The following is a 12,714-nucleotide window of genomic DNA, read 5'->3' as shown; positions in this document are numbered from 1 at the left end:
TCCAGCTATAATGTCCCTTATTAGACAATTTTTCGGCCTTTAGACAGTTTCAAGCAGAGGGGGTATAGCTCAGTGGTAGAGCATTTGACTGCAGATCAAGAGGTCCCAGATTCAAATCCTGATGCCCCCTTTAAATCAAGTGCTTTCAAAGAGTATTTTGAGGGTAGAGGACTCTTTTTTCGAATATGTTACTCAGGCAAAATTGTCCCTTATTAGACAATTTCTCAAGTTCAAATCCTGTCACCCGCTTGAAATCAAGTACTTTCTAAGTGTATTTTGAGAGAGGGAGTGCTCCTTTTTTGGTTACGTTACTCAGTCTAAAATGTCCCTCATTCAATGGTTTTTCTCTGTCAGACAGTTCCTATCAGAGGAGGAAGTGCAATAGACTTCAGATCAATAGGTCTCAGATTGTAATTTTTTTGTCAACTTGAAATCAAACACTTTATGGGTACGTTTTCAAAGAGAGAGTTTTCTTTATTAGGTTATGTTGATCACAAGCTAAAATCTCCCTTGTTAGACAATTTGACAGTATCAAATCCTGGCGCCCCCCTTGAAATCAAGTACTTTCTCAGTGTTTCTTGAGAGAGGGAGTGCTCTGCTAAAATGTCCCTCATTAGATGGTTTTTCTCTGTCAGACAGTTCCTAACAGAGGTGGAAGTGCAACAGACTTCAGATCAATAGGTCTCAGATTGTAATATATTTGTCATCTTCAAATCAAATACTTTATGGGTATATTTTCAGAGAGAGAGTGTTCTTCATTAGTTTTTGTTGATCTCCAGCTATAATGTCCCTTATTAGACAATTTTTCCGCCTTTAGACAGTTTCTAGTAGAGTGGGTATAGCTCAGTGGTAGAGCATTTGACTGCAGATCAAGAGGTCCCAGGTTCAAATCCTGATGCCCCCTTTAAATCAAGTGCTTTCAAAGAGTATTTTGAGGGTAGAGTACTCTTTTTTCCGAATATGTTACTCAGGCAAAATTGTCCATTATTAGACAATTTCTCAAGTTCAAATCCTGTCACCCCCTTGAAATCAAGTACTTTCTAAGTGTATTTTGAGAGAGGGAGTGCTCCTTTTTTGGTTATGTTACTCAGTCTAAAATGTCCCTCATTCAATGGTTTTTCTCTGTCAGACAGTTCCTATCAGAGGAGGAAGTGCAATAGACTTCAGATCAATAGGTCTCAGATTGTAATTTGTTTGTCAACTTGAAATCAAACACTTTATGGGTACATTTTCAAAGAGAGAGTTTTCTTTATTAGGTTATGTTGATCACAAGCTAAAATCTCCCTTGTTAGACAATTTCTCAGTATCAAATCCTGGCGCCCCCCTTGAAATCAAGTACTTTCTAAGTGTATCTTGAGAGAGGGAGTGCTCCTTTTTTGGTTATGTTACTCAGTCTAAAATGTTCCTCATTCAATGGTTTTTCTCTGTCAGACAGTTCCTATCAGAGGTGGAAGTGCAATAGACTTCAGATCAATAGGTCTCAGATTGTAATATATTTGTCATCTTCAAATCAAATACTTTATGGGTATGTTTTCAGAGAGAGAGTGTTCTTCATTAGTTTTTGTTGATCTCCAGCTATAATGTCCCTTATTAGACAATTTTTCGGCCTTTAGACAGTTTCAAGCAGAGGGGGTATAGCTCAGTGGTAGAGCATTTGACTGCAGATCAAGAGGTCCCAGATTCAAATCCTGATGCCCCCTTTAAATCAAGTGCTTTCAAAGAGTATTTTGAGGGTAGAGGACTCTTTTTTCGAATATGTTACTCAGGCAAAATTGTCCCTTATTAGACAATTTCTCAAGTTCAAATCCTGTCACCCGCTTGAAATCAAGTACTTTCTAAGTGTATTTTGAGAGAGGGAGTGCTCCTTTTTTGGTTACGTTACTCAGTCTAAAATGTCCCTCATTCAATGGTTTTTCTCTGTCAGACAGTTCCTATCAGAGGAGGAAGTGCAATAGACTTCAGATCAATAGGTCTCAGATTGTAATTTTTTTGTCAACTTGAAATCAAACACTTTATGGGTACGTTTTCAAAGAGAGAGTTTTCTTTATTAGGTTATGTTGATCACAAGCTAAAATCTCCCTTGTTAGACAATTTGACAGTATCAAATCCTGGCGCCCCCCTTGAAATCAAGTACTTTCTCAGTGTTTCTTGAGAGAGGGAGTGCTCTGCTAAAATGTCCCTCATTAGATGGTTTTTCTCTGTCAGACAGTTCCTAACAGAGGTGGAAGTGCAACAGACTTCAGATCAATAGGTCTCAGATTGTAATATATTTGTCATCTTCAAATCAAATACTTTATGGGTATATTTTCAGAGAGAGAGTGTTCTTCATTAGTTTTTGTTGATCTCCAGCTATAATGTCCCTTATTAGACAATTTTTCCGCCTTTAGACAGTTTCTAGTAGAGTGGGTATAGCTCAGTGGTAGAGCATTTGACTGCAGTTCAAGAGGTCCCAGGTTCAAATCCTGATGCCCCCTTTAAATCAAGTGCTTTCAAAGAGTATTTTGAGGGTAGAGTACTCTTTTTTCCGAATATGTTACTCAGGCAAAATTGTCCATTATTAGACAATTTCTCAAGTTCAAATCCTGTCACCCCCTTGAAATCAAGTACTTTCTAAGTGTATTTTGAGAGAGGGAGTGCTCCTTTTTTGGTTATGTTACTCAGTCTAAAATGTCCCTCATTCAATGGTTTTTCTCTGTCAGACAGTTCCTATCAGAGGAGGAAGTGCAATAGACTTCAGATCAATAGGTCTCAGATTGTAATTTGTTTGTCAACTTGAAATCAAACACTTTATGGGTACATTTTCAAAGAGAGAGTTTTCTTTATTAGGTTATGTTGATCACAAGCTAAAATCTCCCTTGTTAGACAATTTCTCAGTATCAAATCCTGGCGCCCCCCTTGAAATCAAGTACTTTCTAAGTGTATCTTGAGAGAGGGAGTGCTCCTTTTTTGGTTATGTTACTCAGTCTAAAATGTTCCTCATTCAATGGTTTTTCTCTGTCAGACAGTTCCTATCAGAGGTGGAAGTGCAATAGACTTCAGATCAATAGGTCTCAGATTGTAATATATTTGTCATCTTCAAATCAAATACTTTATGGGTATGTTTTCAGAGAGAGAGTGTTCTTCATTAGTTTTTGTTGATCTCCAGCTATAATGTCCCTTATTAGACAATTTTTCGGCCTTTAGACAGTTTCAAGCAGAGGGGGTATAGCTCAGTGGTAGAGCATTTGACTGCAGATCAAGAGGTCCCAGATTCAAATCCTGATGCCCCCTTTAAATCAAGTGCTTTCAAAGAGTATTTTGAGGGTAGAGGACTCTTTTTTCGAATATGTTACTCAGGCAAAATTGTCCCTTATTAGACAATTTCTCAAGTTCAAATCCTGTCACCCGCTTGAAATCAAGTACTTTCTAAGTGTATTTTGAGAGAGGGAGTGCTCCTTTTTTGGTTACGTTACTCAGTCTAAAATGTCCCTCATTCAATGGTTTTTCTCTGTCAGACAGTTCCTATCAGAGGAGGAAGTGCAATAGACTTCAGATCAATAGGTCTCAGATTGTAATTTTTTTGTCAACTTGAAATCAAACACTTTATGGGTACGTTTTCAAAGAGAGAGTTTTCTTTATTAGGTTATGTTGATCACAAGCTAAAATCTCCCTTGTTAGACAATTTGACAGTATCAAATCCTGGCGCCCCCCTTGAAATCAAGTACTTTCTCAGTGTTTCTTGAGAGAGGGAGTGCTCTGCTAAAATGTCCCTCATTACATGGTTTTTCTCTGTCAGACAGTTCCTAACAGAGGTGGAAGTGCAACAGACTTCAGATCAATAGGTCTCAGATTGTAATATATTTGTCATCTTCAAATCAAATACTTTATGGGTATGTTTTCAGAGAGAGAGTGTTCTTCATTAGTTTTTGTTGATCTCCAGCTATAATGTCCCTTATTAGACAATTTTTCGGCCTTTAGACAGTTTCAAGCAGAGGGGGTATAGCTCAGTGGTAGAGCATTTGACTGCAGATCAAGAGGTCCCAGATTCAAATCCTGATGCCCCCTTTAAATCAAGTGCTTTCAAAGAGTATTTTGAGGGTAGAGGACTCTTTTTTCGAATATGTTACTCAGGCAAAATTGTCCCTTATTAGACAATTTCTCAAGTTCAAATCCTGTCACCCGCTTGAAATCAAGTACTTTCTAAGTGTATTTTGAGAGAGGGAGTGCTCCTTTTTTGGTTACGTTACTCAGTCTAAAATGTCCCTCATTCAATGGTTTTTCTCTGTCAGACAGTTCCTATCAGAGGAGGAAGTGCAATAGACTTCAGATCAATAGGTCTCAGATTGTAATTTTTTTGTCAACTTGAAATCAAACACTTTATGGGTACGTTTTCAAAGAGAGAGTTTTCTTTATTAGGTTATGTTGATCACAAGCTAAAATCTCCCTTGTTAGACAATTTGACAGTATCAAATCCTGGCGCCCCCCTTGAAATCAAGTACTTTCTCACTGTTTCTTGAGAGAGGGAGTGCTCTGCTAAAATGTCCCTCATTACATGGTTTTTCTCTGTCAGACAGTTCCTAACAGAGGTGGAAGTGCAACAGACTTCAGATCAATAGGTCTCAGATTGTAATATATTTGTCATCTTCAAATCAAATACTTTATGGGTATGTTTTCAGAGAGAGAGTGTTCTTCATTAGTTTTTGTTGATCTCCAGCTATAATGTCCCTTATTAGACAATTTTCCGCCTTTAGACAGTTTCTAGCAGAGGGGGTATAGCTCAGTGGTAGAGCATTTGACTGCAGATCAAGAGGTCCCAGGTTCAAATCCTGATGCCCCCTTTAAATCAAGTGCTTTCAAAGAGTATTTTGAGGGTAGAGGACTCTTTTTTCGAATATGTTACTCAGGCAAAATTGTCCATTATTAGACATTTTCTCAAGTTCAAATCCTGTCACCCCCTTGAAATCAAGTACTTTCTAAGTGTATTTTGAGAGAGGGAGTGCTCCTTTTTTGGTTATGTTACTCAGTCTAAAATGTCCCTCATTCAATGGTTTTTCTCTGTCAGACAGTTCCTATCAGAGGAGGAAGTGCAATAGACTTCAGATCAATAGGTCTCAGATTGTAATTTTTTTGTCAACTTGAAATCAAACACTTTATGGGTACGTTTTCAAAGAGAGAGTTTTCTTTATTAGGTTTATGTTGATCACAAGCTAAAATCTCCCTTATTAGACAATTTCTCAGGATCAAATTCTGGCGCCCCATTGAAATCAAGTACTTTCTCAGTGTTTCTTGAGAGAGGGAGTGCTCTGCTAAAATGTCCCTCATTAGATGGTTTTTCTCTGTCAGACAGTTCCTAACAGAGGTGGAAGTGCAACAGACTTCAGATCAATAGTTCTCAGATTGTAATACTTTTGTCATCTTCAAATCAAATACTTTATGGGTATGTTTTCAGAGAGAGAGTGTTCTTCATTAGTTTTTGTTGATCTCCAGCTATAATGTCCCTTATTTGACAATTTTTCCGCCTTTAGACAGTTCCTATCAGAGGAGGAAGTGCAATAGACTTCAGATCAATAGGTCTCAGATTGTAATTTTTTTGTCAACTTGAAATCAAACACTTTATGGGTACATTTTCAAAGAGAGAGTTTTCTTTATTAGGTTATGTTGATCACAAGCTAAAATCTCCCTTGTTAGACAATTTCTCAGTATCAAATCCTGGCGCCCCCCTTGAAATCAAGTACTTTCTAAGTGTATCTTGAGAGAGGGAGTGCTCCTTTTTTGGTTATGTTACTCAGTCTAAAATGTCCCTCATTCAATGGTTTTTCTCTGTCAGACAGTTCCTATCAGAGGTGGAAGTGCAATAGACTTCAGATCAATAGGTCTCAGATTGTAATATATTTGTCATCTTCAAATCAAATACTTTATGGGTATGTTTTCAGAGAGAGAGTGTTCTTCATTAGTTTTTGTTGATCTCCAGCTATAATGTCCCTTATTAGACAATTTTTCGGCCTTTAGACAGTTTCAAGCAGAGGGGGTATAGCTCAGTGGTAGAGCATTTGACTGCAGATCAAGAGGTCCCAGGTTCAAATCCTGATGCCCCCTTTAAATCAAGTGCTTTCAAAGAGTATTTTGAGGGTAGAGGACTCTTTTTTCGAATATGTTACTCAGGCAAAATTGTCCCTTATTAGACAATTTCTCAAGTTCAAATCCTGTCACCCGCTTGAAATCAAGTACTTTCTAAGTGTATCTTGAGAGAGGGAGTGCTCCTTTTTTGGTTATGTTACTCAGTCTAAAATGTCCCTCATTCAATGGTTTTTCTCTGTCAGATAGTTCCTATCAGAGGAGGAAGTGCAATAGACTTCAGATCAATAGGTCTCAGATTGTAATTTTTTTGTCAACTTGAAATCAAACACTTTATGGGTACGTTTTCAAAGAGAGAGTTTTCTTTATTAGGTTATGTTGATCACAAGCTAAAATCTCCCTTATTAGACAATTTCTCAGGATCAAATACTGGCGCCCCCTTGAAATCAAGTACTTTCTCAGTGTTTCTTGAGAGAGGAAGTGCTCTGCTAAAATGTCCCTCATTAGATGGTTTTTCTCTGTCAGACAGTTCCTAACAGAGGTGGAAGTGCAACAGACTTCAGATCAATAGGTCTCAGATTGTAATATATTTGTCATCTTCAAATCAAATACTTTCTGGGTATGTTTTCAGAGAAAGAGTGTTCTTCATTAGATTTTGTTGATCTCCAGCTATAATGTCCCTTATTAGACAATTTTTCCGCCTTCAGGCAGTTTCTAGCAGAGGGGGTATAGCTCAGTGGTAGAGCATTTGACTGCAGATCAAGAGGTCCCAGGTTCAAATCCCGGTGCCCCCTTAAAATCAAGAGCTTTCTAAGAGTATTTTGAGGGTAGAGGACTCTTTTCTGGTATATGTTACTCAGGGAAAATTGTCCCTTATTAGACTATTTCTCACGTTCAAATCCTGGCAACCCCTTGAAATCAACTACTTTCTAAGTGTATCTTGAGAGGTGGAGTGCTACTTTTTTGGTTATGTTACTCAGTCTAAAATGTCCCTCATTCAATGTTTTTTCTCTGTCAGACAGTTCCTATCAGAGGTGGAAGTGCAATAGACTTCAGATCAATATGTCTCAGATTCTAATTTTTTTGTCAACTTGAAATCAAACACTTTATGGGTACGTTTTCAAAGAGAGAGTTTTCTTTATTAGGTTATGTTGATCACAAGCTAAAATCTCCCTTATTAGACAATTTCTCAGGATCAAATACTGGCGCCCCCTTGAAATCAACTACTTTCTAAGTGTATCTTGAGAGGTGGAGTGCTACTTTTTTGGTTATGTTACTCAGTCTAAAATGTCCCTCATTCAATGTTTTTTCTCTGTCAGACAGTTCCTATCAGAGGTGGAAGTGCAATAGACTTCAGATCAATATGTCTCAGATTCTAATTTTTTTGTCAACTTGAAATCAAACACTTTATGGGTACGTTTTCAAAGAGAGAGTTTTCTTTATTAGGTTATGTTGATCACAAGCTAAAATGTCCCTCATTAGATGGTTTTTCTCTGTCAGACAGTTCTTAACAGAGGTGGAAGTGCAACAGACTTCAGATCAATAGGTCTCAGATTGTAATATATTTGTCATCTTGAAATCATATACTTTCTGGGTTCTACAGCTATAATGTCCCTTATTGGACAATTTTTCTGCCTTTAGGCAGTTTCTAGCAGAGGGGGTATAGCTCAGTGGTAGAGCATTTGACTGCAGATCAAGAGGTCCCAGGTTAAAATCCTGATGCCCCCTTAAAATCAAGAGCTTTCAAAGAGTATTTTGAGGGTAGATGACTTTTTTTTCCGAATATGTTACTCAGGCAAAATTGTCCCTTATTAGACAATTTCTCAAGTTCAAATCCTGAAACCCCCTTGAAATCAAGTACTTTCTAAGTGTATTTTGAGAGAGGGAGTGCTCCTTTTTTGGTTATGTTACTCAGTCTAAAATGTCCCTCATTCAATGTTTTTTCTCTGTCAGACAGTTCCTATCAGAGGAGGAAGTGCAATAGACTTCAGATCAATAGGTCTCAGATTGTAATATATTTGTCATCTTCAAATCAAATACTTTATGGGTATGTTTTCAGAGAGAGAGAGTGTTCTATATTAGTTTTTGTTGATCTACAGCTATAATGTCCCTTATTGGACAATTTTTCTGCCTTTAGACAGTCTCTAGCAGAGGGGGTATAGCTTAGTGGTAGAGCATTTGACTGCAGATCAAGAGGTCCCAGGTTCAAATCCCAGTGCCCCCTTAAAATCAAGAGCTTTCTATGAGTATTTTGAGGGTAGAGGACTCTTTTTTGGTATATGTTACTCAGGGAAAATTGTCCCTTATTAGACTATTTCTCACGTTCAAATCCTGGCACCCCCTTGAAATCAACTACTTTCTAAGTGTATCTTGAGAGGTGGAGTGCTACTTTTTTGGTTATGTTACTCAGTCTAAAATGTCCCTCATTCAATGTTTTTTCTCTGTCAGACAGTTCCTATCAGAGGTGGAAGTGCAATAGACTTCAGATCAATATGTCTCAGATTCTAATTTTTTTGTCAACTTGAAATCAAACACTTTATGGGTACGTTTTCAAAGAGAGAGTTTTCTTTATTAGGTTATGTTGATCACAAGCTAAAATCTCCCTTATTAGACAATTTCTCAGGATCAAATACTGGCGCCCCCTTGAAATCAACTACTTTCTAAGTGTATCTTGAGAGGTGGAGTGCTACTTTTTTGGTTATGTTACTCAGTCTAAAATGTCCCTCATTCAATGTTTTTTCTCTGTCAGACAGTTCCTATCAGAGGTGGAAGTGCAATAGACTTCAGATCAATATGTCTCAGATTCTAATTTTTTTGTCAACTTGAAATCAAACACTTTATGGGTACGTTTTCAAAGAGAGAGTTTTCTTTATTAGGTTATGTTGATCACAAGCTAAAATGTCCCTCATTAGATGGTTTTTCTCTGTCAGACAGTTCTTAACAGAGGTGGAAGTGCAACAGACTTCAGATCAATAGGTCTCAGATTGTAATATATTTGTCATCTTGAAATCATATACTTTCTGGGTTCTACAGCTATAATGTCCCTTATTGGACAATTTTTCTGCCTTTAGGCAGTTTCTAGCAGAGGGGGTATAGCTCAGTGGTAGAGCATTTGACTGCAGATCAAGAGGTCCCAGGTTAAAATCCTGATGCCCCCTTAAAATCAAGAGCTTTCAAAGAGTATTTTGAGGGTAGATGACTTTTTTTTCCGAATATGTTACTCAGGCAAAATTGTCCCTTATTAGACAATTTCTCAAGTTCAAATCCTGAAACCCCCTTGAAATCAAGTACTTTCTAAGTGTATTTTGAGAGAGGGAGTGCTCCTTTTTTGGTTATGTTACTCAGTCTAAAATGTCCCTCATTCAATGTTTTTTCTCTGTCAGACAGTTCCTATCAGAGGAGGAAGTGCAATAGACTTCAGATCAATAGGTCTCAGATTGTAATATATTTGTCATCTTCAAATCAAATACTTTATGGGTATGTTTTCAGAGAGAGAGAGTGTTCTATATTAGTTTTTGTTGATCTACAGCTATAATGTCCCTTATTGGACAATTTTTCTGCCTTTAGACAGTCTCTAGCAGAGGGGGTATAGCTTAGTGGTAGAGCATTTGACTGCAGATCAAGAGGTCCCAGGTACAAATCCCAGTGCCCCCTTAAAATCAAGAGCTTTCTATGAGTATTTTGAGGGTAGAGGACTCTTTTTTGGTATATGTTACTCAGGGAAAATTGTCCCTTATTAGACTATTTCTCACGTTCAAATCCTGGCACCCCCTTGAAATCAACTACTTTCTAAGTGTATCTTGAGAAGTGGAGTGCTACTTTTTTGGTTATGTTACTCAGTCTAAAATGTCCCTCATTCAATGTTTTTTCTCTGTCAGACAGTTCCTATCAGAGGTGGAAGTGCAATAGACTTCAGATCAATATGTCTCAGATTCTAATTTTTTTGTCAACTTGAAATCAAACACTTTATGGGTACGTTTTCAAAGAGAGAGTTTTCTTTATTAGGTTATGTTGATCACAAGGTAAAATCTCCCTTATTAGACAATTTCTCAGGATCAAATACTGGCGCCCCCTTGAAATCAACTACTTTCTAAGTGTATCTTGAGAGGTGGAGTGCTACTTTTTTGGTTATGTTACTCAGTCTAAAATGTCCCTCATTCAATGTTTTTTCTCTGTCAGACAGTTCCTATCAGAGGTGGAAGTGCAATAGACTTCAGATCAATATGTCTCAGATTCTAATTTTTTTGTCAACTTGAAATCAAACACTTTATGGGTACGTTTTCAAAGAGAGAGTTTTCTTTATTAGGTTATGTTGATCACAAGCTAAAATCTCCCTTGTTAGACAATTTCTCAGTATCAAATCCTGGCGCCCCCCTTGAAATCAAGTACTTTCTCAGTGTTTCTTGAGAGAGGGAGTGCTCTGCTAAAATGTCCCTCATTAGATGGTTTTTCTCTGTCAGACAGTTCTTAACAGAGGTGGAAGTGCAACAGACTTCAGATCAATAGGTCTCAGATTGTAATATATTTGTCATCTTGAAATCATATACTTTCTGGGTTCTACAGCTATAATGTCCCTTATTGGACAATTTTTCTGCCTTTAGGCAGTTTCTAGCAGAGGGGGTATAGCTCAGTGGTAGAGCATTTGACTGCAGATCAAGAGGTCCCAGGTTAAAATCCTGATGCCCCCTTAAAATCAAGAGCTTTCAAAGAGTATTTTGAGGGTAGATGACTTTTTTTTCCGAATATGTTACTCAGGCAAAATTGTCCCTTATTAGACAATTTCTCAAGTTCAAATCCTGAAACCCCCTTGAAATCAAGTACTTTCTAAGTGTATTTTGAGAGAGGGAGTGCTCCTTTTTTGGTTATGTTACTCAGTCTAAAATGTCCCTCATTCAATGTTTTTTCTCTGTCAGACAGTTCCTATCAGAGGAGGATGTGCAATAGACTTCAGATCAATAGGTCTCAGATTGTAATATATTTGTCATCTTCAAATCAAATACTTTATGGGTATGTTTTCAGAGAGAGAGTGTTCTATATTAGTTTTTGTTGATCTACAGCTATAATGTCCCTTATTGGACAATTTTTCTGCCTTTAGACAGTCTCTAGCAGAGGGGGTATAGCTCAGTGGTAGAGCATTTGACTGCAGATCAAGAGGTCCCAGGTTCAAATCCCAGTGCCCCCTTAAAATCAAGAGCTTTCTATGAGTATTTTGAGGGTAGAGGACTCTTTTTTGGTATATGTTACTCAGGGAAAATTGTCCCTTATTAGACTATTTCTCACGTTCAAATCCTGGCACCCCCTTGAAATCAACTACTTTCTAAGTGTATCTTGAGAGGTGGAGTGCTACTTTTTTGGTTATGTTACTCAGTCTAAAATGTCCCTCATTCAATGTTTTTTCTCTGTCAGACAGTTCCTATCAGAGGTGGAAGTGCAATAGACTTCAGATCAATATGTCTCAGATTCTAACTTTTTTGTCAACTTGAAATCAAACACTTTATGGGTACGTTTTCAAAGAGAGAGTTTTCTTTATTAGGTTATGTTGATCACAAGCTAAAATCTCCCTTATTAGACAATTTCTCAGGATCAAATACTGGCGCCCCCTTGAAATCAAGTACTTTCTAAGTGTATCTTGAGAGAGGGAGTACTACTTTTTTGGTTATGTTACTCAGTCTAAAATGTCCCTCATTCAATGTTTTTTCTCTGTCAGACAGTTCCTATCAGAGGTGGAAGTGCAATAGACTTCAGATCAATATGTCTCAGATTCTAATTTTTTTGTCAACTTGAAATCAAACACTTTATGGATACGTTTTCAAAGAGAGAGTTTTCTTTATTAGGTTATGTTGATCACAAGCTAAAATCTCCCTTATTAGACAATTTCTCAGGATCAAATACTGGCGCCCCCTTGAAATCAAGTACTTTCTCAGTGTTTCTTGAGAGAGGGAGTGCTCTGCTAAAATGTCCCTCATTAGATGGTTTTTCTCTATTCAGACAGTTCCTAACAGAGGTGGAAGTGCAACAGACTTCAGATCAATAGGTCTCAGATTGTAATATATTTGTCATCTTCAAATCAAATACTTTCTGGGTATGATTTCAGAGAGACAGTGTTCTTCATTAGATTTTGTTGATCTCCAGCTATAATGTCCCTTATTAGACAATTTTTCCGCCTTTAGACAGTTTCTAGCAGAGGGGGTATAGCTCAGTGGTAGAGCATTTGACTGCAGATCAAGAGGTCCCAGGTTCAAATCCTGATGCCCCCTTAAAATCAAGAACTTTCAAAGAGTATTTTGAGGGTAGATGACTTTTTTTGAATATGTTACTCAGGCAAAATTGTCCCTTATTAGACAATTTCTCACGTTCAAATCCTGGCACCCCCTTGAAACCACGTACTTTCTAAGTGTATCTTGAGAGAGGGAGTGCTCCTTTTTTTGGTTATGTTACTCAGTCTAAAATGTCCCTCATTCAATGGTTTTTCTCTGTCAGACAGTTCCTATCAGAGGAGGAAGTGCAATAGACTTCAGATCAATAGGTCTCAGATTGTAATTTTTTTGTCAACTTGAAATCAAACACTTTATGGGTACGTTTTCAAAGAGAGAGTTTTCTTTATTAGGTTATGTTGATCACAAGCTAAAATCTCCCTTATTAGACAATTTCTCAGGATCA

General features: G+C 37.5%; 4 non-coding genes across 4 annotated transcripts; all 4 read left to right on the top strand.

Annotated features, from left to right (window-relative positions):
* Positions 1–4,745: 4,745 nt before the first annotated feature.
* On the top strand, positions 4,746–4,817 carry trnac-gca (transfer RNA cysteine (anticodon GCA)). Its single transcript has one exon. It is a non-coding gene; the product is annotated as a tRNA-Cys (tRNA).
* A 1,186-nt stretch (positions 4,818–6,003) lies between these two features.
* On the top strand, positions 6,004–6,075 carry trnac-gca (transfer RNA cysteine (anticodon GCA)). Its single transcript has one exon. It is a non-coding gene; the product is annotated as a tRNA-Cys (tRNA).
* Positions 6,076–6,776: 701 nt separating this feature from the next.
* On the top strand, positions 6,777–6,848 carry trnac-gca (transfer RNA cysteine (anticodon GCA)). The gene has a single exon. It is a non-coding gene; the product is annotated as a tRNA-Cys (tRNA).
* Positions 6,849–12,239: 5,391 nt separating this feature from the next.
* Positions 12,240–12,311, top strand: trnac-gca (transfer RNA cysteine (anticodon GCA)). Its single transcript has one exon. It is a non-coding gene; the product is annotated as a tRNA-Cys (tRNA).
* The last annotated feature ends 403 nt before the right edge of the window (positions 12,312–12,714 follow it).

This window comes from Oncorhynchus mykiss, chromosome 25 (genome assembly GCF_057628025.1).
Source record: "Oncorhynchus mykiss isolate SJ-2025 chromosome 25, ASM5762802v1, whole genome shotgun sequence".
Classification (NCBI taxonomy): domain Eukaryota; kingdom Metazoa; phylum Chordata; class Actinopteri; order Salmoniformes; family Salmonidae; genus Oncorhynchus; species Oncorhynchus mykiss.
This window is presented reverse-complemented; position numbering and strand designations above follow the sequence as displayed.